Genomic DNA, 23,353 nt, shown 5'->3' on the forward strand with positions numbered 1-23,353 from the left:
AAAAACAGGTGTAAGACTTTAACAGAAAGAGGACTAGGCTACCCCATCAGCATGAAAACAAAGAGGAGATGACTGGGGCAGGAGCACCAGGCTCAGTGGGTACCACCCAGGTGTCAGGGCTGGGACTGAACACAGAGCCCTGTTAAATGGACCAATAATTTATAGATTAAGGGGACAACATTTGAAACATTTAGCAGCAAATACATGATCTTATTAGAAGTATTTCCCTGGATAGGTGAAAAATTAACGGCCATGTCTATGTCAGCCTTTGTCTGTAGACCGAAACTGCCAGTACCGTGGAGCTGATGTGATGTCCAGTTTTTGTGTTTTGCCTGGCAGTAACTCCAGCCTGGTACTGCAGACAGAGTGCCCACCAGCAACTAGAGTACATCAGCAGCACTGTTGGAGACACAGCTCTCAGCTTACATCAGTAACTCACGGATTAGACAGCACGCTACTAATTCTTAAAAACAAGGCATGGAGAGAGGAGGATGTTCTGGTTTTGTTAGTGAGGGGGGGCCTAAGGTGGTAGCTTCTGTAGGAAACTGCTAGAAGTTGCTCCCCTTTGTTCAGTGGACTCGGCCGGGCCTAGGGCAGACCCGCTGCTGGCCAAGGCCAAGCCTATTGGTAGCAAAATGTCCCGTGATAACGCCTCTGTGATAACATATTTAAGTAGGGGAAAACAGAAAAAAAAAGGAGGAGATGTGAAGCAGCTGAGCGGGGGGCAGAGAGGGGGAGGCGCGAGCCTCATGGGCCTTGCAGGCCTCACCCTCTGGCCTCCTGCTGGGCAGCCGACTGGGCCCAACTCGGCCCAGCCTGGCTGCAAGAAGTGGAGAGGAGATGAGAAGTGAATAAGATGTAAAAAAGATCCTGAGAGACATCTACCAGCCTGTTGTGAGGAACGGCTGCAGACGCCAAGGTCAGTTCAGAAGGAGGGGGAGGAGTAACGCGGCTCCTGGCCAAGATTCCTCTGCAGCCTGTGGTGATGACCATGGTGGAGCAGGTTGTCCCCCTGCAGCCCATGGAGGTCCACGGAGGGGCAGATATTCACCTGCAGCCCGTGGAGGACCCCACGCCGGAGCAGGTGGAGGCCTGAAGGAGGCTGTGGCCCGTGGAGGGCCCACTGGGACAGCTGTTCTAGAGGGACTGCACCCCGTGGAAGAGATGACCCACGCCGGAGCAGTTTCACGAAGGACTGTGGCCCGTGGGAGGGACCCCACGCTGGAGCAGAGAAGGAATGCGAGGAGTTCTTCCCCCGACGATGACACAGCGGCGTAAAACAACACGTGATGAACTGACCGCGACCCCCATTCCCTTTCCCCGCCCTGTGCCACTCGGGAGGGGAGGTAGTATAGATAATGTTAAGCCTGGGAAGAGGGAGGGGTGGGGGGAGGTTATCTTGTTCCCTCTCTCATTCTCCTGCTAATTTTAGAAATAAATGAATAGTTTTCCCCAAGTCGAGTCTGTTTTGCCCGTAATGGTAACTTTAAGGATTTCTCCCCGTCCTTATCTCAAACCTCGAGCCGTTTTCCTTATATCATCTCCTCCTATTCTCTCGGAGGGTGAGGGGAGCGAGAGAGAGACTGCGTAGTCTGGTCCCAATCGGGGCTGAACTACGACGGACGAAAACCTCGATAATACTTTGGAGAAGATGGAGGAGGACCCATCTAAACACTGAGTACTAGTAGAGAGTAGTACAAGGGTAGATTTTAAAATAAGAAGACAGACAAAATCCAAAGCTGTGGAGAAAAAGAAATTATTAAACAAATAGCATAAAAAGGGAAAATAAAATTATTTAGCGGCTGAAGATGACAGATTTTATTTCCCTAACTGTGGTAGATAGTTGGACATAAAACTAATACTTAGAAGTATGTGCAAGATATTGTACTCTGTCTCCTTTGAATGGGGCAGAAGTGGATTTAAATGAACCTCACTTTTCAATGACAAAAAAATCTTCATGCCAGCAACTTACACAGCTCTTTTGAAATGAGAAATGACTAAAGAGTTGCCCTTATGAAGCAAATCTATGACAATACTAAACAAGATGTCATCTCAACTGTGATTTAAAAATAATGTCCAGAACCATACAGCTTTAGCTCTATTCATAGAATCATAGAATGATTAGGGTTGGAAGGGACCTTCAAAGGTCATCTAGTCCAACCCCCCTGCAAGGAGCAGGGACATCCCTGACTAGGTCAGGTTGCTCAGAGCCTCATCCAGCCTGGCCTTGAATGTTTCCAGGGATGGGGCTTCCACCACCTCTCTGGGCAACCTGTTCCAGTGTTCTACAACCCTCATTGTAAAAAATTTTTTCCTAATATCTAATCTAAATCTACCCCTGACTATTTTAAAACCATTACTCCTTGTCCTATCGCAACAGGCCCTACTGAACAGTCTCTCCCCATCTTTTTTGTAGGCCCCCTTGAGGTACTGGAAGACGGCTATCAGGTCTCCCCGGAGCCTCCTCTTCTCCAGGCTGAACTGCCCCAACTCTCTCAGCCTGTCCTCTTAGGAAAGGTGCTCCAGCCCTTTTATCATCTTTGTGGCCCTCCTCTGGACCTTCTCCAACTGGTCCATGTCCTTCTTGTGTTGGGAGTTCCAGAACTGGGGAGAATCACCTCCCTCAACCTGCTGGCCACACTTCTCTTGATGCAGCCCAGGATGAGGTTGGCCTTCTGGGCCGCAAGGGCGCATTGCCTGCTCATGTTGAGCTTCTCGTCCACCAGAGAATCGCTTCAGCAGAGAAGAGATGAAGAATTCTCTTCAGCAGAGAATCCAATGAGTATCATCAGCCTTGCAACATTTTTGGGGAATCTTATATTTTGCTGAGCAACACTTTTACCCGCTTCAGCTATTTTAGAGAGAAACAGCCAGCCACACTCCTAAAATATGAGGAAATATTTTGGTTAGATTTAAGAAGAGACTGCACTTAGCACTGGTTTTATCTGCCTGATCTAGGATAGCACATGCTTTCGACTGCGACTTTTATAAACTCTATGAAGTTTGATTATTCCAAGGTACAAAGGTGGCAATATGAAAACGGAGGAAGCAGAGAAAAACTGAATGGGAAATAAAAGCACTTTGCACTCTCAAGTCAGCAAGTGAAAGAACCGTATTTGGCTTCATGAAAGCATTGCCAACACTAACAAACCATTTGCCGTCTGGCGCTGCATACTAGCAGGTCATGACAGAATGTACTTTAGTGCTTTGATGAAAGCTAAGTGGACAAAACTTGAAGTGCCACTTGTATTTGCTTTTCAGATAATTTTGCACCAACTCTTGAATGTCACGATGAAAAAAATAAAGGCATGGGAAACAAAGCAAAACAGGGTTCATCACCTCATAAAGAAAGTTAGCTAAACCAGCAAAGATTGCATTTTAAATGTCTATCTAGTTCTCCGTAACAGCTCAACTCAAACAGAAAACTTGGGCACTACATGACTTTCTTCTTCAGTTTCATGTCATCTGAAAACAGAAGTTTAATATCAGTATGGTCACCATCCCAGTTAACTATCACCCAAAGCAGTAGTAAGAACCAGCATGCATTAGGCCAGAATCAAAGTCAACTCCATAACCAGATAAAAATAATTCTTTTCTTAGCAAGCTCCCTTTGCTGCTCTTAAACTGTGGCTATGCCCGCTTCAAGGATGTCCAGCACCATCCACACTCACCGTTTGTTCCTGTAAGAATAAATGTTCTCTGCATCCAGTAATGACAGCTTAACTTCGCTACCTAAAAGAGTCTCTCTTCCAATTCACATGGCTTTTGGAGGTTTTTTTTTGATTTAACTCATACTACAAAACCTACCAGTTCTGCCTTGATTATTTTGTTCTATTATTCTCTGTAGTCCTGGTATTTGTTTAAAACGATGTGAAAAATAGGCAGCTGCATATAGAGTGATTAGTACAGCACATGCCACACCAAGCAATCTTATATATTTTATTGCTTATGAAGTCAATGTACCAGAACCAGCTAAATCTGTTAGTCTGGTCTGAAAATATGTTCTTCCTCTCCTGCTTGCAGCAGGGTAATTAAGACTTGGAAGAAATAATGGAGAAAATAAGCACAGCAGTAGGTGAGCTCACCTACTGACATAAGCTCACGTTTGGATCAAAGGCTGTGGTCTGGGACGTATCTCTGCGAGGAAAGAATAACAAAGTTTGTGCCTCAGCATGTGACAAGAGCATTTGGTACACTGTCTGTTCAGCCATCATCCCAAATTACTCGTTGCCTGTGCCAGTGTCCTTGTCCCAGTGCAAAAATCGGTACTTTTTTCCTGAAGCTCTGCAAGTCAAAATTAAATCCTAATGCTTTGCCATTTGTTGAGAGTGGCTGATGAAAAATGCATTAACGAATACTTGGGTGAAAAGGCTCTCCACAATTACGGCACAGAGTTATAAAAGCCAACGTACGATGGCCAGTGAATGTTTCTATGTAGAAATCAGCTTAACACAGCTTCCTACTTGGGAAATAGTGAGAGGAAATTCTGAATAAATATTTGTTTTCCCGTATTTATTTCTACACTGGGTGAGGCAAGACAAAAGGATGTTTAGGCACTGAACTGGTTTCAGATTTTGTCCTCTGTGCACCATTTGGCCTGCAATGTTATAGGGCTTTAAATCTCATATACCTCGTGGATCCTATTACCATCACCATCATAATGAAACCAGACACAGCTTACTTCCCCGTTCCCCCAGCGAGACACCGGCAGGGCACACTGAAATGAGAGAGTCACTCATGTAAAACTGACTGAAGAAGGCTCCCCATCACTTCAGCTGCTTGGCTTCACCTCCCCGCGTCAAACGGTGCCACCTCAAGCCGCTCCTGCCAAGGCACACATCAAGCAGCAGCGTAACCCAGACCGTAAGGATCAGAAGACATCCAACTCAGCTTGTCCATGGGAACGGCAGAAAACAGTCCCTGGGTGTTTCTACAATTCTGGTTGCTGTCAGCGCAATTAGATTGTATTGAACTGTAATCCTAGATAAGTATATTGAACCTTACAGCTAAAGTCAATTACGCTGCACTAAATAGCCTTCCTGATTTGCAGCAGGAGAATCACTTCTTTGGTATAAAACTAAATTATAGCTCAATAACTCATTACTTGTAGCTTGGCACGAGGCTGAAACAGTAACAGACAACTAAGCAGTTCCTGTATTTTCAAACACCAGTCCTTTAGAGCTATAAGCAGACTGAATTCCCGGTTTTACCAGTGGTGACAAGGGATGAGCATTGCGGGCAGAGAGGGGACACTCAGTGTCAGCAGCACCACGTCTCAAACCACCCATGTTTTCTCACGGCAGAGGACTCTGGGCTAACCAGCCTCGGAAGGGAGGAGACATCACTTTTCCTGCAATTAAAAGTCCTCATACTTAGAGGTTTGGATTAGACACAGCAGTCAACCTGGAGCTGCAGTGGATCTCTCCAAGAGAGAAGTGGGCTCTTTATTCATCTAAAATGTCAGTAACTCAACGAAAATCAATGGGGCTGCTCCCAGGTCCACCAAGGCTGGACCATCACAGCCCCTCCAGTGCATCCCTGCAGTGCCTGTACTACCCACATCTGCCTTCTGCCTTCTCACGCGCTCTCCATGGATGTTCACTCCTGGCCACGGTTGGAGGCAGGGCTGGCGGACCTCTGGTCTGACCCCCATTCAGCACCCGGGCTCAGAATTTAGGCTGCCGTTTGCTGCCGTAAACCAGGGTCCAAAACAGAAACTAGAACCAGACCAAACCAAACTGTTTCATGAATGAGGAGAGATGGAAAACTGGTGAAGAAGAACCGAAGAAAAGTCAACCTTCCTGAGACAAAGACTGGCTGCCATTTGGGAGTAAGAAACAAGCAGAGGAGGGAAGGCCTGTGAGGGAACAGCAGATCCTGTGTCCCTTCTGTATCTCATCAGATGTGAGTCATGACTGAAAAGAAACTTCTAATGACAGGGCCAGGATAAAGAATATCAGTGGCAGAAAGACGTCCAGGTGAGTATGGATCTCAGGGTAAGGCTGGGGAAGTGCTTCTGTGGCCACGGGAGGAGGAGGAGGAGGACTGAAATATGTCACAGATGAGAGGACTACACAGGTCCCAAAGAGAAGGATCTCCAATTAAGCCTGGCAGCTTGGAGAAAGTGGAGGGTCAGGTCAAAGGAAGGTTTGTGAAACGAAGACCAAAAAAAAAGGGAAGGCAATAAGAAGGTGGGAGGACAGGAAACAGCAAGAGCTGTTGTAGCAGCATCAAGCAGAATGTCTGGTCTGAATGTGAAGCTGTCTGTACTTTCAAGATCTCATCACTGGCTGGAGAAGAGCATTACTAATGTTTGGAGATGAAAGAGTGTATGGGGCTCCACACCCTCTTCCCAGACAAAAAATAATTCCTGTAAGGGGTGAGAAAAGTTTAACTACGAACCCACAGGAGATAAAAGGACAGATCAAAAGGCACGTGACTTGTCATTTCTCATTCTTTACTCAGAATTAGCATTGGCACAGGGTGAGATTCATATAAAAATCTCTTAAATGAATATTTGCAGAGGGGCTGAGTGCCAAGAGTGCTTCTCCTCAGGGGCAGAATGGAGTAGCAGAAGAGCTGAAGGCCAAGCATGGTGATGGGCTATCTGGATACCCTCAAGCAGGTACAGCAATGCTGTGTCACCACACACCTTGCCAGGGGGCCGGGAAGGTGATGGCCCACTCCCTGTACCACCTTCCTCAGCAGTTAGGGTCACTTTTGGTAACCCTCTGACCAGGCTCAAGCATTCTTGCTTTTTTTTCTTACCCACAACTGTATTTAAACATCAAAAGAGATCTCCGCATAACTTGGGAGAAGACAGAAGCTGTGTTTCTGATCCCGCTGGGTTTGTGTGGGTCGTGCGTGTCGAGCAGACAGGAACGACTCAAAGTCATGAGCAGACAGACTGAGAGGAGAAAGGCGAGAGACCGGGAATACTCCAAATGCCTGCTGCTGCACTGGAACAGCCAAACTCCATGAGAAACAGGCCTGAAAGAATCTGAAAGAAAAAACCCAACCCTTTCTAAATCTGGAAAACATTTCCTCTGCTCTTGAATGCCGAAATGCAAGCAGCATGGGTGATTATCCCCTGCGAGGCAGCGCATCCTTCTCACTCCATTCCCCGGCTGGCTCTCCCCATTGCAACATCCACATCTTTCAGCAGCATCAGTAGGCTTCACCTTCACGATGGACGATCTCCGCTGCACAAATGAGGAAGTTGGTCGTGGGGCAGATGAAGGAGGTTGCCTGAGAACGCTCAGGAAACCTGTCACTGAGGCAGGGAACTGAACTTAGACCATGAGTTCCAGTTGGGTGCCCAGTCCAGGCTGGGTGGCTGACAGACCACCTCTTCTACTGGGGCTTTGAAATTTAAGTTTGGTGAGTTTTTTAATGAATGTGGGTTTTTTTTTTTTTAATTTGTCTAGCCACTACGTTTCATTTCACTCACACTTCTGCTTTGTGGAAGCTTTTTATTCTGCTTCTTTTTTGTTTTGGCTTAAAAAATTAACACAATTGAACATTAAACAGAACTTAACCTTCAATTTTTTGGTCTTCTCCCCTACCAACATCAGACGCTCTCTAGCACTTAGTGTTAAGTGTCCTTTGTTTGTGCACCCTGCATGCACAACTTCATCAAAACACATCAGTGATATTCAGAAGATGTCTCATTCACAGCTTCAAAGAATTACGGCAACTGCTTATGCAAACAGCAGCGTTGTGAGGCAGCAGAGCAGATCTGGTGGGAAAACCAGAGAAAAGAGATGCACAAAAAAGGTAAGCTCCAAAGCAATGCTCTCATGCTGCTATGCATCACGTCAAAATGAGCAATCGGGTGAAGAACAGCTACCAGTAAGCCTCCAATGTTTTACTGGCTCGGCTAATGAATCATTGGGCAAACGTGAGCAACGCGCTCAGAGCCAGGGTAGTCTCCATGGTGGGTGAGAACAGTGTCTCCTCTATTATCATCATGATCTGTGGTTTAATTGATATTTGAAAATGTCTTAAGATCTTCCAGTGAAAGGCACATAATATGTATCTCTAAGACAAAATTCTGTGGTATTATACCACTTGGAAAGAGGTGCAACAAGTCAAACCGTTATTTCATAAAATAATTCACACTGGCTGAATCCCTTACAGAAAGTCTCAAGATCTTGGGAGGGAAAAAATAGCTAATTTCCACCTGTGTAATAACTAACACAGTGAGAAAGAAAGAGATTTCAGACTTCTGTGAGAAAATGCTGCAAAACCACAAACTTTCAAAAGTGCCCAAGATGCTATTTTCAGCTTATCTGGATGCAGCCCAAAATATCCACAGCTAACCAAGGTGCATCAGAAGATTGTCATCATTCCACTTCCACCGCAGGATTTCAGTAACTTGCGCCCACCGTGCATCCAAGGCTGTTGAGCCCTACAAAATCACATGAGACTTATGTTTAAAGCAGCTGAGCAGCTGCAAAAATAACCCACTGAAAATACTGAATACTTGGTCCCACTCAGCAGCTGGAAAAACAATTACCGATTGAAAAATTCAGTGTTTGATATTACTTAATAGTTGGGGAAAAAGTATTTGTGACTCATAATTAACGTTTAGTTAACTATTTAAAAGCATGCATCTACTGTTTGAGGCTTCACGGAGAGCAAATATATGGCCTTCTGGCACCATTAACAGACTAATACAGTTAAATTGGAAGGACATGAGGCAGAAAGCCATGCTGGAACAGTGAATCCTGCAAGGAAGTGGCATAACTGAGATTGTCTCAGTAGTGTGTGCCCCGCAACACCAGGTCTGAACCCGCTCTACCAAATCAGTGCAAATGCCTCAGGGTAAATTAAACACAAACATAGCTCCAGCTCCTGGTGCCACAGTGATTCAAACATCATGACATAAACTGGATGAAAATCCAGCACTAACAACAATAGAGCAAAAATTTCCTGTTCAAACAGCCACAAAGCTTATGGGCAACTCTACGGTGGTGCCAGCCCAGGATCAGGTGGCAGCAGGGCTTTCAGTTGGCCAATGCTGCAGTGCCCTGTGAGAATGGACCAGAAGCGCCCGTCATCCCTGGAGGAGCCAGGCTCCTTCCTCCCGCATAGAAAGTGCGGCCAGCAGGAGTAGGGACATGACTGTCCCCCTGTACTTGGCACTGGTGAGGCTGCACCTCAAATATTGTGTTCAGTTTTGGACCCTTTCCTACAAGACAGACACTGAGGTGCTGGAGTGTGTCCAAAGGACAATGAAGCTGGGGAAGGGTCTGGAGAACAAGGCTTATGAGGAATGGCTGAAGGAACTGGGGTTGTTTAGCCTGGAGAAAAGGAGACTGAGGGGAGACCTCATTGCTCTCTACAACTACCTGAAAGGAGGCTGCAGCAAGGCTGGTGTTGGTCTCTTCTCCCAAGTAACCTGTGATAGGACAAGAGGAAATGGCCCCCCCTCGGCGGGGGGGTTAGATTGGATATTAAGAAAAGTTTCTTCACTGAAAGTGTTGTCAAGCATTGGAAGAGGCTGCCCAGGGAGGTGGTGGAGTCACCATCCCTGGAGGTATTTAAAAGACGTGTAGATGTGGCGCTTAGGGACATGGTTTAGTGGTGGACTTGGTAGTGTTAGGTTAACAGCTGGACTCGATGATCTTAAAGGTCTTTTCCAACCTAAATAATTCTCTGATTCTACAAAAGCAGCAGTGACTTGGGTCAGGACATAAGTTCCAGAAGCAGGCAGGATGCCACAAACAAATTTGCAAGCAATTCCCTCACCCTTCTCTGCCCACTTGCTGAGGACGAAATGGCAGCCAGGGCATCCAGCAGGTAACTCCTGGCAGAGCTGAGACAAGGAATTTTGTCAGGCACAATCTCACCTGGAGAGTGACCCAGGCCTGTCAGCTGTCTGCACAGAACAAAAATCCAGAAACAAGAAACCTATTCCAAGAGATTGACTCAACTGCTCTACCACTGGGTTTGAAGGAATTGGTCTTGAGATTAGTGTATATATACAATACATATATTTTAAAACTAGTTTATATACAGTAAATGTAATCTGAAGGGAATATTTTGCAAGGTGCTGAGCAGTGTGAGCAGCCTGTACAATATGCTCAACTTCAAGTGACTTGAGCCCTAGGTCACTAACCCTCCCACTCTTTTTCTCTGAAGTGACTGTATTATCAGATGTCATTTCAAGGGAAATGCACTTAAGTCATAAATACTTCTTATATCATACTTCCCATAACCTGCATCAGCAGCAGCAGAATGAAGGTAATATAAAAAGAAATAAAACAGCTATAAAACATCAGGTCACAAACATCCCCAAATGGATTATGCTTTCAAAACGAACTGCATAAATGGCATGATGAGGTTTCCTTGGTGTACAAGGGATGATGTTATTCATTTTAAGTGCAAACATGCTCTCAATGCCATACTCAATGCAGTTGGCTTTTAACCTAAAATGGGGTCTTTTTCATCAACACACATGCATCATGGAGAGAGATGCAGCTGACCAAATCCACTGCCACGTGCAGCCTCCTGAGGTTCCCTAGCCATACCCACAGCACGTTTGAAGAGACAAATCATGCTCTTTTCTCACCAGTTAGGGCACCTATCCATGGAATGTTTTGAGTCAAGCTAGGTGGATCACAGCCTATGCCCCTGGAATATCTCCACAAAGCATTTGCCCTAGCAGGGCTATACTGGCATAGTTAAAATGCTGAAGTGTGAAAATGCAGGCAGGGATGAACACTCAAAAACATGATGTATGCCACAGACCAAATGGCAAAGTAGATCAATATGTATTTGTATTTTTTGTATTTTGTATTATTTCTTTCTAGGCTTAAATGTAGCTGCCTTTTCTCAGAAGTGTTCAGGTTCTGTGTCACGGAGTTTCAGAGTAAGTCAGCAAAGTGCCTTTAAAGGACTTCAGCTCTATGCTTCAGACATGGGAGAGCTCATGGTCCCACATGCATTGCTACTGTCTACTTTATGTTAGAGTAAAACTATGAAACTATAAGGAACAATCAAAACATCTAAAAAATGCCCCCGAACTGAAGAAACAATTTCATGCTGCTTTTGCGAATACTTACTTACAGCACAGTCCTGGAAGCAATTTTGAAGCAAGCCAACTGGTGCTCTAGACAGTTTACTGGGTGGTGTGGCTCAGCTCTTTCATACAAGCAGCACCTACAGTTATATCTAGAAAAGGAAATAAAACCAAAATTCTTTATGAGCAAATAGGCAAATAAACTCATCTTTCTTTTTAAAATCATAACCAGGTTAAAACTAGCTGTAGCAGGACTCAGCAACGTTCTCATGCCAAGCTTCACGTGCGCTGCCTGCTTACAAGAACGAGCTCCAAGGCGCAGTCAAAGCCCAAGTAGGGTGCTGAAGCCAAGAGCGACTGCACTTGAGAAAAAAGCCCCATGCTGAGCGTCTCAAAGCAGTGAACAAACGCGCACAGCTGTTTTTCTCATCTAGTTCTACTTAAAGCATTTGCAGGAAACCCAAGACAAAATACTGGCGTTAGCGCCAAAAAATGTAGGTGACTTCAGCAAGGCCAGGAATTCCAGGCACCAACTTCTTTTTTCTCTCTCTTGAGTGGGTGTTCACTTCTGAGTTGTAGACATGTTAGCAATTCAGTGACTGACGGAATTAATGTTCAACTTAACAGTCATTGTTAGGTTGGGAGGTTATTACTGCTTGTTCTGCTGAAGTGACAGGTTAAAATAGGTTTGTATCTGAAAAGTTGTTTTCTACAATACATATTCCCCAGCTTTTTGTACCAAATAATTTTGTTCTATCACATCAACTCCTATTGTATGAACCATCACTGCCAGCTCCACCACAGCAGCTGGGATAGGTACGGAGAAGAAGCAAGGGCACAGGCGAGGAAGAGAGAGCACTCAGCCCCCATCACTTCTCTTTGGGCTGCCATCTTGTTTTTCTAGGCATTTTTTTTTGTTGTTTCTGCAAGACTTGTCGACAGAGGTGTAGGCTCACATTTGCAGGACACATTCTGCTTTTAAAGCAAGCAAGCAAAGGCAAAATCCAAGAGTAAAGAGGGGGCTCTACTTCACATTGCCGCGAGCCTGAGAAACCTGTTTGCTCTCAGGCACTACTTGGTGCAACGGCTGAAGAGTCGTGATCACCCAACTTTGCAGGTGATTATTATTAATGGAAAAAAAACAAATTTTCAAGCTTGAGCTGACCGGTATGGAAGAGAAAAAAAAGACCACCACATGTTGAATTTTTGCAGACTCAGATCCATTTTGTACTAGTAAATGAGCTTTCATCCTTCCCTTCTCTGTTGTTTTTTTCTTTTAGGGTAGCTCACAAGCTGCTGACAACTCACACTGTACTAAGGGCTGTTCACACCGCACAAAGTGTTTACCACTCACAACCGATGCTAAAAATTAATTTACAGCACCGCTACAGAAAGCTTTGACAAATTGTCATGTGTTGACACAGTCATAAGTTGTTGGTTAAAAAAAGTAACACTTCCCTCTTCTGCCACCTCATGTTTGAGACCAGGGATGGGCACATTATGCAAAGTTTGAGGGTTTGTAAGCTTCACAAATGTTTGGGCTTCACAAAACAAGCTTGGTTGTGAAAGTTTTTTCTCTTACAGTTAGGCATGTGTTTATTGCCAAAAAGACTCTACTAAGAAAAAAAAAAAAAAAAGAATGCTTTCCCATCTACCAAGATCTGTGCTTTGCACACAACTAGGAGAAAAGATTGTAAAAGAAATAACCTTGCACGATACTTGTTCTAGGTAAGATCAGACCGGTGACAAATACCCTGTAACAGCTAGTCAGAGCTGTAGATACCACCCTCCTGCTGCAGAAAGGAAGGGAAGAAAAAAAATACAGCTACAAGTAAGAGTTTTAATTGTTCTCAGCTGTCACACAATGCTATCTTAAGCAAATGCATTTATTTCTTGATTTTTCTGTATAGCTTTGTATGGAGAAAAAAAGCAGCGGCATTCATGAGACAAGGTCCAAATCAATTTCCGTGTACTTAAGATAGTATGCGTTACTCGGGACTCGTGCCCATGAGTGGCAGCTCTTAAATTCTAACTCCTCCTCCTCTTCCTCAGAATAGGATAAATAATCTGCCTAGTTTACACCCCAGAATCAGTAACTGACACAAAGGTAGTCTCAGCAGAAACCAGTAGTGTTTCGGTGGCAATGCTAGCCTAAATCAAGATAAAGAAACAGGGGCAAGGATGGAGAGAACCAAACCGACAGGAGATAGCCAACACACCCATTTGGTCGAGGTGTCAACAACTTCAAGTTATCCTCATTTTTTTTTGTCTTCTGAGTACTAAGTTCCTCTGCTCTTCTGCAGAGACATCCATGTAAGGTAGGGACTGCCATCCAGCAACCCAGCCAAGCCGTCAGTTGGTTCTACCTCCAGTGTTGCTGATGGTCAGGACAGGAAGACTGTCAATGCAGGAAAGAAAGGGAGTCAGGCTGGGCCTGACCCCAGGCAAAAATCAAAATGCTAGTAATGGTCCAGAGCAGCAGAGCACAGTACTGAGCACTCTCAGTGTGTGCCAAATAGGCTTCACGATGAACGCTTAAAAGCCACCACTTTATGTTGTGCACCAGTGACCTGGACTTCCAGTGCTCCAATACCTCTCCCTAAGCTCCATCACCTCTCAGAGCACACACTGTGCAAGAATGCAGAGGAAATTCATTCAGGAAATTAACTTGGCAATAAAAGGAATTAATTTTCTTTTTTTTCCCCCTAACACTTGTACAAAGAAGAGATGCTTCGAGTGGTTCCTAAGTTCTGAGGAGAGGCAATGTTGTACCTTTGCAGAACCGACCCACCTGCCCGATGCCTGCATCGGTGCAAGAGTGATCCATGCAATTTCTCTAAAAAACTCAAAACATATAATATCAACCAAAAAGAGCTCCTGCAAAACATTAAAGGGGGATGAAATTTCATACAGACTCTTAACTTGCTCACACCTCACACACCCTGTACAGAATTTCTTCATTATCTGAGATGCTACTCTGACAAATGACATATATTACTCTCTGACAGATATAATGGAAGCAAAGAATTCTTGGGTCATTATAGACAGGAGAGACATTACATTGTGCTGTTGACTGCAATGACATCATCCATGCTTAATTAGCTTAGATTGCTGTACATTTAGAAAAGCACTCAAGTGGCAACTCCTACCTCCCTCACCCAAAGTAACAAAAATTTATAAATATTTTCAGTAAATTATATGAAATGCATTGTTTCACTGGATCCAGCCCAAGAGTCAATGAGGTTGAAATAAAGAGGATTCAACTCAAGTCAAAAACTTCAGTTGTGCAACTACCCAGAAGGTAACACTAATTTTCCTCCACCTTGGTGGAAAACCAGTAAAATATTTTACTGTAAGTTATCTCAACTGCCCAAATATAATCTCTCCTGTGCAGTTTTACTTCTTTGCTGTACAGAAGGAAACACAAAGAACATGAACTCCCTGAGTTCTTACATTGGGATGGAAAAAGCCCAAGACATCCCCACCAACCCAGTGAAGAATACTATTAGGAAGAAAGTAAGACTTGAGGTTTTCTGGGCATTTTAAATTTTTTTTGAGAAAAAGTACCTATTTACTTGTGACAAGTTTTTTCCTGATGGACCCAACTTGCGATTGTGAACAAATCACTCACAAGCAGAAGGGTCCTTCTTGCCAAGTCCCTTTTGGGAGCTTGTGCCTGCTCTGACCAACGCAGGGCCACCATAAGAAGGTTCAACATCAGGGAAATGCAGGCTGAGGATCTCCTGTGGCCTCCTTGCACCACACCTCCCTGCTCTGCCTTTCAGGTTTCTGCACAGAAAGGATGGCAGAGTCTTGTCCGATCCCGCAGCTGCACTCCCTCCCGTTGCTACTTGCAGGGCATTAGAAGAAAGCCATAAAGACGACATTTGCCCCAGTAAGCCCTCACCAAGAAAAGCAAAAGGGAATACATTAAGCTGTCCCGCTCTCTTGATGATGCACACATGTAACTGGAGGAGTAAATCTACACATACTGAATATATATACTGAATATGCACTGGGCATGGGATGCTGACTGCATGAGACAAACTCCCCTGGCTGGAAACTTAAAAAACAAAAGGGAGGATTGCAGCCTTATTCCCTGGGCACCACTCTTCCAATCAGCGAGGACAGGTTGCTAACCCAAAGGCTTCAGAGCTGCTGGGTCTTAAGAGGGCCTCTCCTCTCCCAAGGCAAGCGGCACCAGTGACTAATACCACCGTGGGCAATTTTCCTGCCTCTGCTCTATGCTTGTCTTCACGTTGCTGCAAAGGTCACCGCGTCATAGCTGTTACACTGAGGTCTGCCGCCCACCAGCAAACTGGGAAGGAGCTCATCTGGGCAGTCTGGCAGGACCTCCTGCGAGCATTTGGGGGGGGGAAACCTTTGCAGCTTTCCGGTCAGTGAGGAGTTCTTCAAAAGTGGTTCCAGTTCTCAGACCTTAAGAAGGGACTGAGAAGCTCAAATTGCCTTGAACTGAAAGGATCTCAACTGGCCCCAGCTTTGCACAGCAAGCTTTGCTCAGCAAAGCCCATGCCCTAAAGAAGATGTTCCCTTCCTGACTCTCTGTCCTCAGCACAGGAGAGGGAGCACTGGGAAGCGGTATCTCTGTAAGCACAAAATGGTGTGAAAAGGCATTTTGTCCGTGCCTCTCTGGAGCACACGTTGTGCTTCCAGCCCTTTCAAGGATAAGAAACTTGGTGGCCCTATGAAGGGTTTAATCGCTTGCAAGCCAGCATCCATGTTCCCCCTTTGCTGCTCCATCAAAAAGGAAGGGCAAGGACCCCTCAGGAGGCAGACTGGGAACTGCCTGCCCCCTGCACACAAGGGTATTTACACACATGCACATGGGCATCCCTCTCCTTTGCTTCATCATTTTTTTTAAACTTTATACACTAATACATTTTTCATTACTTTCTTAGCGTTACATCTATTGCATGGTGTGTACTGATCAATGCCAGTATTACCTATGGCATTAGCACAGAAACACATAATTCATTGAAAGAGGACTTTCTTCTTCCCCAGCTTCTCATAGCCAGTTTTGTTAAATAAACTCATCTGATTTCTTCCTTGACTTGTGTCTATTCAGATCAAACCGTTACCAAAGCTAGAGGCATTTTGTTTCTGACAAAGATATTCCCATTCTCCCAAATCAAATCTATACTTCTGGCTGAGACAATGTCATCCAACTTTTACTGTAGTGCAATGCTTCCAAACAAATCAACTTAAAAATTCAGTTAAATGGCAACACGCAGCTGAAGGGCTCTGGAGGTTTATCTATCACATGGCAAAAATCACTCTTTGTACAGCATTTGTATGAATGACTGTAGGATTCTCTGGATGTTTCTGAGCCACCTCAGGTCAGAAATGTAACTAGGCAACAAAGAAAATCATGTCAAGTTTTACGAGATCTTTAGCAAAAATGTTTGCATGGGACCACTCTGGTTAGTGCAGTCTGAAATCCTCCTGTCTACTCCATGTGGCGTTACCTTGTGTGTGCAACCTGGTTACAAGTCAGGAGAAAGAAACAGCTCGAGAGTTTTTCAGAGGTTGGTCTCATCTACAGCACTGCAGCTGGAAATGTTGCTTGACTATTTGATCCACAGTGATTTCCACAGGAGAAATCACTGCAGGAAAGGTACCGGTCAATGTAGTTAACTAGTAGTGCAGGATCCATCTTTTAGACCTGCTGATAAAGACAACTCAACGAAAAGATGAACATACTCCCCATGTCCTCTGAGGCAATTTTTCTTCATAGGGCGTTCAAGAAGCCACCATCCCCTTTATCAACTCCTTGATACTTCTCCCAAAATTACAAAAGCATCCCAGCTTCAGGAGTTGCTGGGCCACGATGAGGATGTGTTCAAAGTGCTGTCTGTTCAGCAACGTGGACGCTAACGTTAGATATACAAATGTTGAAGAGGCACATGTGTCCATGCAAAAATTTCCTTCAGCACAAAGCAAAGAAAGACCAGAGCACAGGAATCCTAAATTAATCCAGTTCCTGTCTTCCCAGTGACTTCCCTCACCATTGGAAAGACTTTGGTTTGGATTTTAGTCAAGTCTGGTTTACAGTGCTCAACTTCGGCTGTCCAAAAAAAAAAACCCCAACCCTGCTGGAACGCCTTACCCATTACACAGCCTTGCAAAAATTATTAGCTACGTTACAAGGCATTTCCCTTTGGGGACCAGAAGGGGTGAAGAAAGGGGATGGAGAGTGACAGTTTGTGGTTTCTAATGCAGCAGCAAAAAAATAAACAAGTAAGAGGAATACAGGATATAATGTGTTTACATTTGTCAAAACAAGTTTCCTGGAGACACGGAGGGTTCACGCTGCTGAGCTGTCACTTCTGCTAGAAACTGCTGCCTCATGCTATCAGGAGGTCAGTCACTGACCTACTTTCTGATAGAACTGAGTTAATTTGCTACTTCTGTACACAAATCTTTCTTTTTTTTTTTAAAGGAATACTCAACAAACCCATAAAAAGCTGCCTTTTATCCAACTTGGAGCTCCAACTGATGCTGTGCAAGGCTATTACATACCCTGGCACGGGGCCCACTGTGCTCGGTCTGCTTATTCTTTTGGAAAAATCTGTGCAGAATGTTTTTAATGAGTTGATGCCGCAAATAACATCTTTCCTTTTTGAACTCCTACATTACACCAATACCAGCGATATAACCCACTACAGACAATAACAAAGGCTAGCACTTGAACATGCTGTGCTTTGTCTAGGCTGCTCCTGAAATAGATGCTTACCACCACGGGATTAGCTCCCCAAATAGACAGATGCACGGCACAATGTATTTATAGGATTAAAATACAAAGTTATTAACAGAAAACAAGATGAGTAGGTGAAACTCATAAACTAAACACCTATCGATCCGATCATCCCCTCCACAGAGACAGTTAACAAACATCTGTGCTCACCAGGAGATGGTGGTACAGTAGGACCACTCGAACTAAAGCATTCCACTTGGAAAGTGAAGTGGCAGAAGCAGTAGCAAAAGAGGTGCCACCTACTTGCTCTCTTTGCTAAACGGCTACATGCACATAGCTCTAATGTCACTACACAAATCCTTTCACTCAAATAAAACCATGGTTGGGGGTTTCACAGATCTTCCAAATCACTGGACCATCAAAATGTCAGAAATCAGCTCTTGAAATCATCCTTAGCAATGTCGTAACTGAAAGCTTCACTGATTGGGTGGACTCACCTTTCCAGGTTTCTTGCCGGTGGCAGCACCATTGTTTGGAAAGAGAAAATCAGTGTACCAATCCGTGAAAGCGGAGCCATTCCGCATTAAAGCTCCAGACTAACATTTGGAAGATGAGAACCCACCAACTAACACTCACATCAGAACTCTTCAGCAACTTGGTCTCACACATTCACCTCACCCTCCATCTGCAAAGTGAAGATAAAGATCTTCTCCAAGTGCTTGGCTTGCTTAGTACCAAAACACTGTGGGTGAGACTTGCACTTTCCTTTACATTTCCCCAGGGTCCAATCTAACAATAGTGGAGGTAGTACTAACTACCGTAATAAAAGACAGCTACTGGTACCACAACAGATTTATGATCACTCGAGTTCCTGGACTTGATGAGGCTCATGTTGCCAAAGATAACTATGCCAAACCTAGCACTTGCAACTGCAAGTGAGTTTTTGTCAACCTTTTCAGCTTTCATCTGTGCATATTTACAAGCCCTGAATCTGAAGTTCAAATAAATCCAATAATTCACTCAAACCCACTAAGATTTCAAAACATTAGGGAAGTGTCAAGATGTCATCGAGCTTGTTCTGCAGAGAAGAGCGCTTTATAGTTTCAGAAGGAAAGAGACAAGGGAGCTATTTAACGAGAGGGTGGCATATTGAAACATGGATAGATAAGTAATTAATAGCTACCCTCTCTAAGTGAAAACTTTTCTGAGTGAAAAATCAGTTTATATGAAAAGCTACAAGTCAATTGCTGCCATTTTTGGGTGGATAAGAACTGTCACACATGTTAGTATCTCCATTACCATGAAGGATTTTACTCCCTTAAGCAACTCACAAAGACCTTCACACAAAACAGCATGTGGGAAGCAAGGAACTAACAGAAGGAGACACCAAAGAAATGTTGATGTTCGTAACTAGAATTCTAATGAAAAGTGTTATCAGGAATCCATGAAAACTTCTGCCATGAGACATCGAAGCTAAGGCAACAGGTTCATTCTAGTATCTTAGCAGCAAGTGTAATTGCATGGCTGTCATTAGGATACAGAATATCGGCCAAATAACCCCTTTATGTTGGTAGCCAAAAACATTTTCCTCTTCAAAAGGTCCAATATTTAACTAGTAGATCATCTAATTCAGAACCCTCTTAACCCTGACGTGTGGGTTTCTGTACCAAATTTCTATACAGCTTCAAGTGGAACATATGGCACCTTAAAGCAAACAAAACAGGAGGAAAAATAGTCATGCTCCAAGAAATAGGACGCATAAACCTGTTAATTAAGCATTTAATTCTTTTTATCCCTCACGTCTGTCTTCACACTTTAAAGTCTCTCTCAGCAATCAACCAATTTCGGGATTCATTGCTGTCATGTCAATCGTGGCAGTACTTCAGCTAAAAAGGCACTGTCAGACATAACGAAGTTTGCCTTCAGCTGGTGCCCACACTGGTGCTGCATACAGCATATATGCTGCCTGCCGAGGGAAGGTGGGGCATGGGACTTCACCTGCCCTAATTCCCAAAGGCTGCAGACCAGTTCTAAGGGGCAAAGGCACAACTGAACCATGCTGATGGCTGAGACTACATCCCATGGAAACCATCTCACACCCTCCAACGTACAAATAGCACTCAATTGGCTTTGAAACATGTTCGAGAATTTTCAGTTGTTTTCTTGTATATTCTTTCCAACTTTCCTATTTTCTTTTCCAACCTGCACATGCCTCAGGCTAAGGCATACTATAAACACGGGAAAATTTCCCAGTGCTACACTGTTACAGCTCAACCTCTCCCTCAAATCCATGGGCACCATTCCCAGTCCTTCACGCAGGGCTGCTGCGCACAGAGCATGAGGAAGGACAGGGCAGCGGGATTCCCCATCGGGAAGGAGAAAATACGTGTCTCTAATTGGTATTTCTGTTTCTGGCAGTTTGTTTTCTTACTGGTTCTACTGGAACTGGTGTTGGCAGAGACCAAATAGTAGGCCAGGACTTTGCACTGTATGATTGTCACCGACACAACGAGCTGTGCATTTGTATCTGCTGATTCAGGCGAAGAAGGTAGCACTAATGTCCTAACTGTAAACTGCATTTACAACACACATTCAGCTGCCTCTCCTGAATTATCCATCCCTGGATAATCCATCCACTTTATCCATCCCTGGTAAGCTCTGGCCCAGCAGTGGACCCTCCTGAGTGGCTGGTGGCCACTGAGTCCAGTGGATAGGCCTGCCAGCTCCGTGGGCCGAGGCTGCCACCATGCATTCACCCAGCACATAGTGCAGACAGGCCTTGACCTACTCGGCCTCTGGGCATCACTGCAACATAAGGGATGATAACCCAAACACCAAAGAAGGGCAAATACTCAGTCCTGGAACAACGGCATGCTTTACAGCAAACGCCTTGTGGCCCAGAGCTCGAAACAGAAATTTATGTGACAAAAACTTCGCAACGTGAAAGTCTGCATCAAAAAACCAGCAAGCTGCACTGTTTGGCATTTTGGTTTCCAACTCTTGTGAAGTTCAAATAGCTCAAATACAAATCTGTAATATTGCTCTCTGACTAAAAGCTATTTTAAACTGATTTTGGCAGCCACTAAGAGTCGTAACCAGGATGCCAGCTGCATGGTTTCTTGCCTCCTTCTCCTGGCTCCAGCTGGCCAGCAGCAGTGATGGGACACCTGCCTCCTCTGCAAGGGAAGCTCTGATGCCTCCACCTTCCTTCAGACCAAGCATGCTGGGCTCCTGCAGCGAGGAGAGCCTGCCTTTGCAGCTCCAAGGATAGATAAAGAATATCACCAACAAAAATCAGAATCTTCAAAGTTTTAAGCAGTTCCCTTTATAAAAAAACAAGCCTTAGACAGAGAATACCCAATAATGAGCTGCAAAGTCCTTTTTTATAGGCACTCCCTTGAAATGACCCACATAACTCATGAACTTCGTCACTCAACTTTTCCAAACTTAGGGCAGTATAAAAGCTTTTACAACCATGCGTGATCATGTCACTTTTTTTTGCTTTGTGTATAAAAGTGCCTAGTGTATTTCTTCATTTTTCAGCAAAAATGAACATCTCCACACAAATACGTGGACCATTACATCCATTTATGAACACGTGAACATCTAGCATCTGCTGATCCTGGTCACTTCTGTGCCTCTCTTTACCTTTGCCACCACCCTCCCCTGAAACATTTGCCCATGTTTCAGCTTTCTGAACACCAGCTGACCCAGAACTCTGGCTGGAGCACAACTTGCTGTTCACCAGAAATTCCTTTCCCTGGATCCCTAGGCTGCACAAAGCTCCCATCCCAGTTTCCTACCTGCGAATGCATGATGGGAGGGCAAGATGAAGCCTCATGACCATGCAGCACAGGTTACAATGTATTAAATTAAATATAATGAAATATAAATAAAAATAAGGAAAAGTCTGCAATAAGCAAATTCAATTTTTCCAATGCACACTACAGGAACATATATATATATATATATATCTGCAGAAGGGATTAGCGTACTGCATCTGTGTTAGATGGAGGGAGGGTGAGAGGTCAAGTCAGGAAATTTGGGAAGCAAAAGTACGAATATCTGACATAGAGATGGCAGTGGAGAAAGAAGGGAGGGATTTTTTTTTTCCTCAACCACAGCAAGGCCTGCAGGGACAGGGATGCTGTTAAAATAGCACTGCTGGCAAAGTGTGAGGGCAGTCAAGGGAGGTCATGTCATTCCCGCAGAAAACCCTGCCTGAATTATCCCACTGGGCAAGAACGATCATCCTCATGGAAAGAGTGCAATAAACAGGCTCAGGTCAACCTAAGCGACTCAGGACTCGGGCTATGGAAAAACAAATCCCAGAAAGCAAAGCCGCTCCTGACAAACTGGACACAGATAGAGTTCAGCTGCTGAAACACATAACAGGAATGACATAATATTAGAACATATTTTTATGCTTACTAAGACAACAACAAACCAAAGCCTGAAGCTGTATTTTGGGCACGCTAGCTCAGACTATCTTTAGACAGGGAAAGTGTGTGCGTACAGATGTTCCAGCAGGCAGGGAGAGCAGGGAGCTGGAAAAAGCGCTCGCTCACTTCCGAGCCTTATAAAAAATGGCTGTTGTAAACAAGGGTGGGAATAAATACATCAGGCAATGCCGAATCAAAATAAAAAATTAAACGAGCAAGAAGCTAGTAGTTGGTCAGGGACTGGTGAGGTTTAATGGCTGCATAGCTCCCCCAGCTTTGCTTCTCCCGATGAATGTTTTCAGGTGGTACCCCCTCCTGCCGTCTCCCCTGACGTTTTACTCCTCCTGCCAGCTCTTTTATCTAGCTTTCTAACTATCTCGCTTTCACAGACGCTCTCTTGGAAGCATGATTGAAGCTATAAATTCATGTCTACACATCTGTAACAAAAATAGTTTTTCTAAAAGCTATTCTTCTTCCCTATCGGTGGCGACATGAATGATACAGAGTTGCTGGCAATTCAGGGGTCTCACTGCAGCTTTAAACACCAACCAAGACAGAGAGCAATGCTCTCTCACAAGGAAAACAGCAATAATGGAACTTTTATATCTATATGAAACTGTTATTCTCGGATTCATTTCTATTTGTGAAGAACTGAAAAATACAAGAAGTGGCCTCAAAGCCACTCCATGGAGCAACTATTATTTTTTTGAAGTAGAACATAATTATCACCTCCCTCCAGAAAAAACCTCCGAGTCCCTCAGTGCAAGGACAGACCTAATTTATCATGAACACTGCTCAGCTTGCAGTAGTAGAAAGGTGATGGCAGCAACCATACAAAGTACAATTTAGACCTCAGTTGAAAAGAAACCTATATAAATAGGACATATTAGGTTATGACAAACCCTTGCTTTTAGCTAAAAAACCCTGAAGCGGTGTGGCAAGGAGCCCAGTTAAACTTCATGCACAGCAGACCCTGCACCTGCAGGACTTTGTGCCACAGGGATGGATGCCTCTGCTGCAGCCCACGGACCTGAGCTCCAGGCACAGCAAGGAGAGGGTCCCTGCGCACACCTAGACGTGGTTCTCCTTGCCCCTTCCTGGACGTAGGGAAATCCTTGGTGCCGTGACCAAAGCAAGCAATGCTTGCAAGGGCTGTAGAGGTGACCTGAG

At 44.5% G+C, this 23,353-nt stretch overlaps 1 protein-coding gene across 3 annotated transcripts in view; it reads right to left on the reverse strand.

The window, feature by feature from the left end:
- The window catches only part of BACH2 (BACH transcriptional regulator 2), a 190,011-nt gene that overhangs the window by 93,422 nt on the left and 73,236 nt on the right, over positions 1-23,353 (reverse strand). For 2 of the 3 annotated variants that reach the window (XR_015257976.1, XM_086743288.1), the window contains one exon: positions 11,070-11,178. The gene's annotated coding sequence lies outside the window, so the exon portion shown is untranslated. The remainder of the gene's footprint in view (positions 1-11,069; positions 11,179-23,353) is intronic. The other variant, XR_015257977.1, reaches the window with a different exon arrangement.

Source organism: Chlamydotis macqueenii, chromosome 3, assembly GCF_036417535.1.
Source record: "Chlamydotis macqueenii isolate bChlMac1 chromosome 3, bChlMac1.mat, whole genome shotgun sequence".
NCBI lineage: Eukaryota > Metazoa > Chordata > Aves > Otidiformes > Otididae > Chlamydotis > Chlamydotis macqueenii.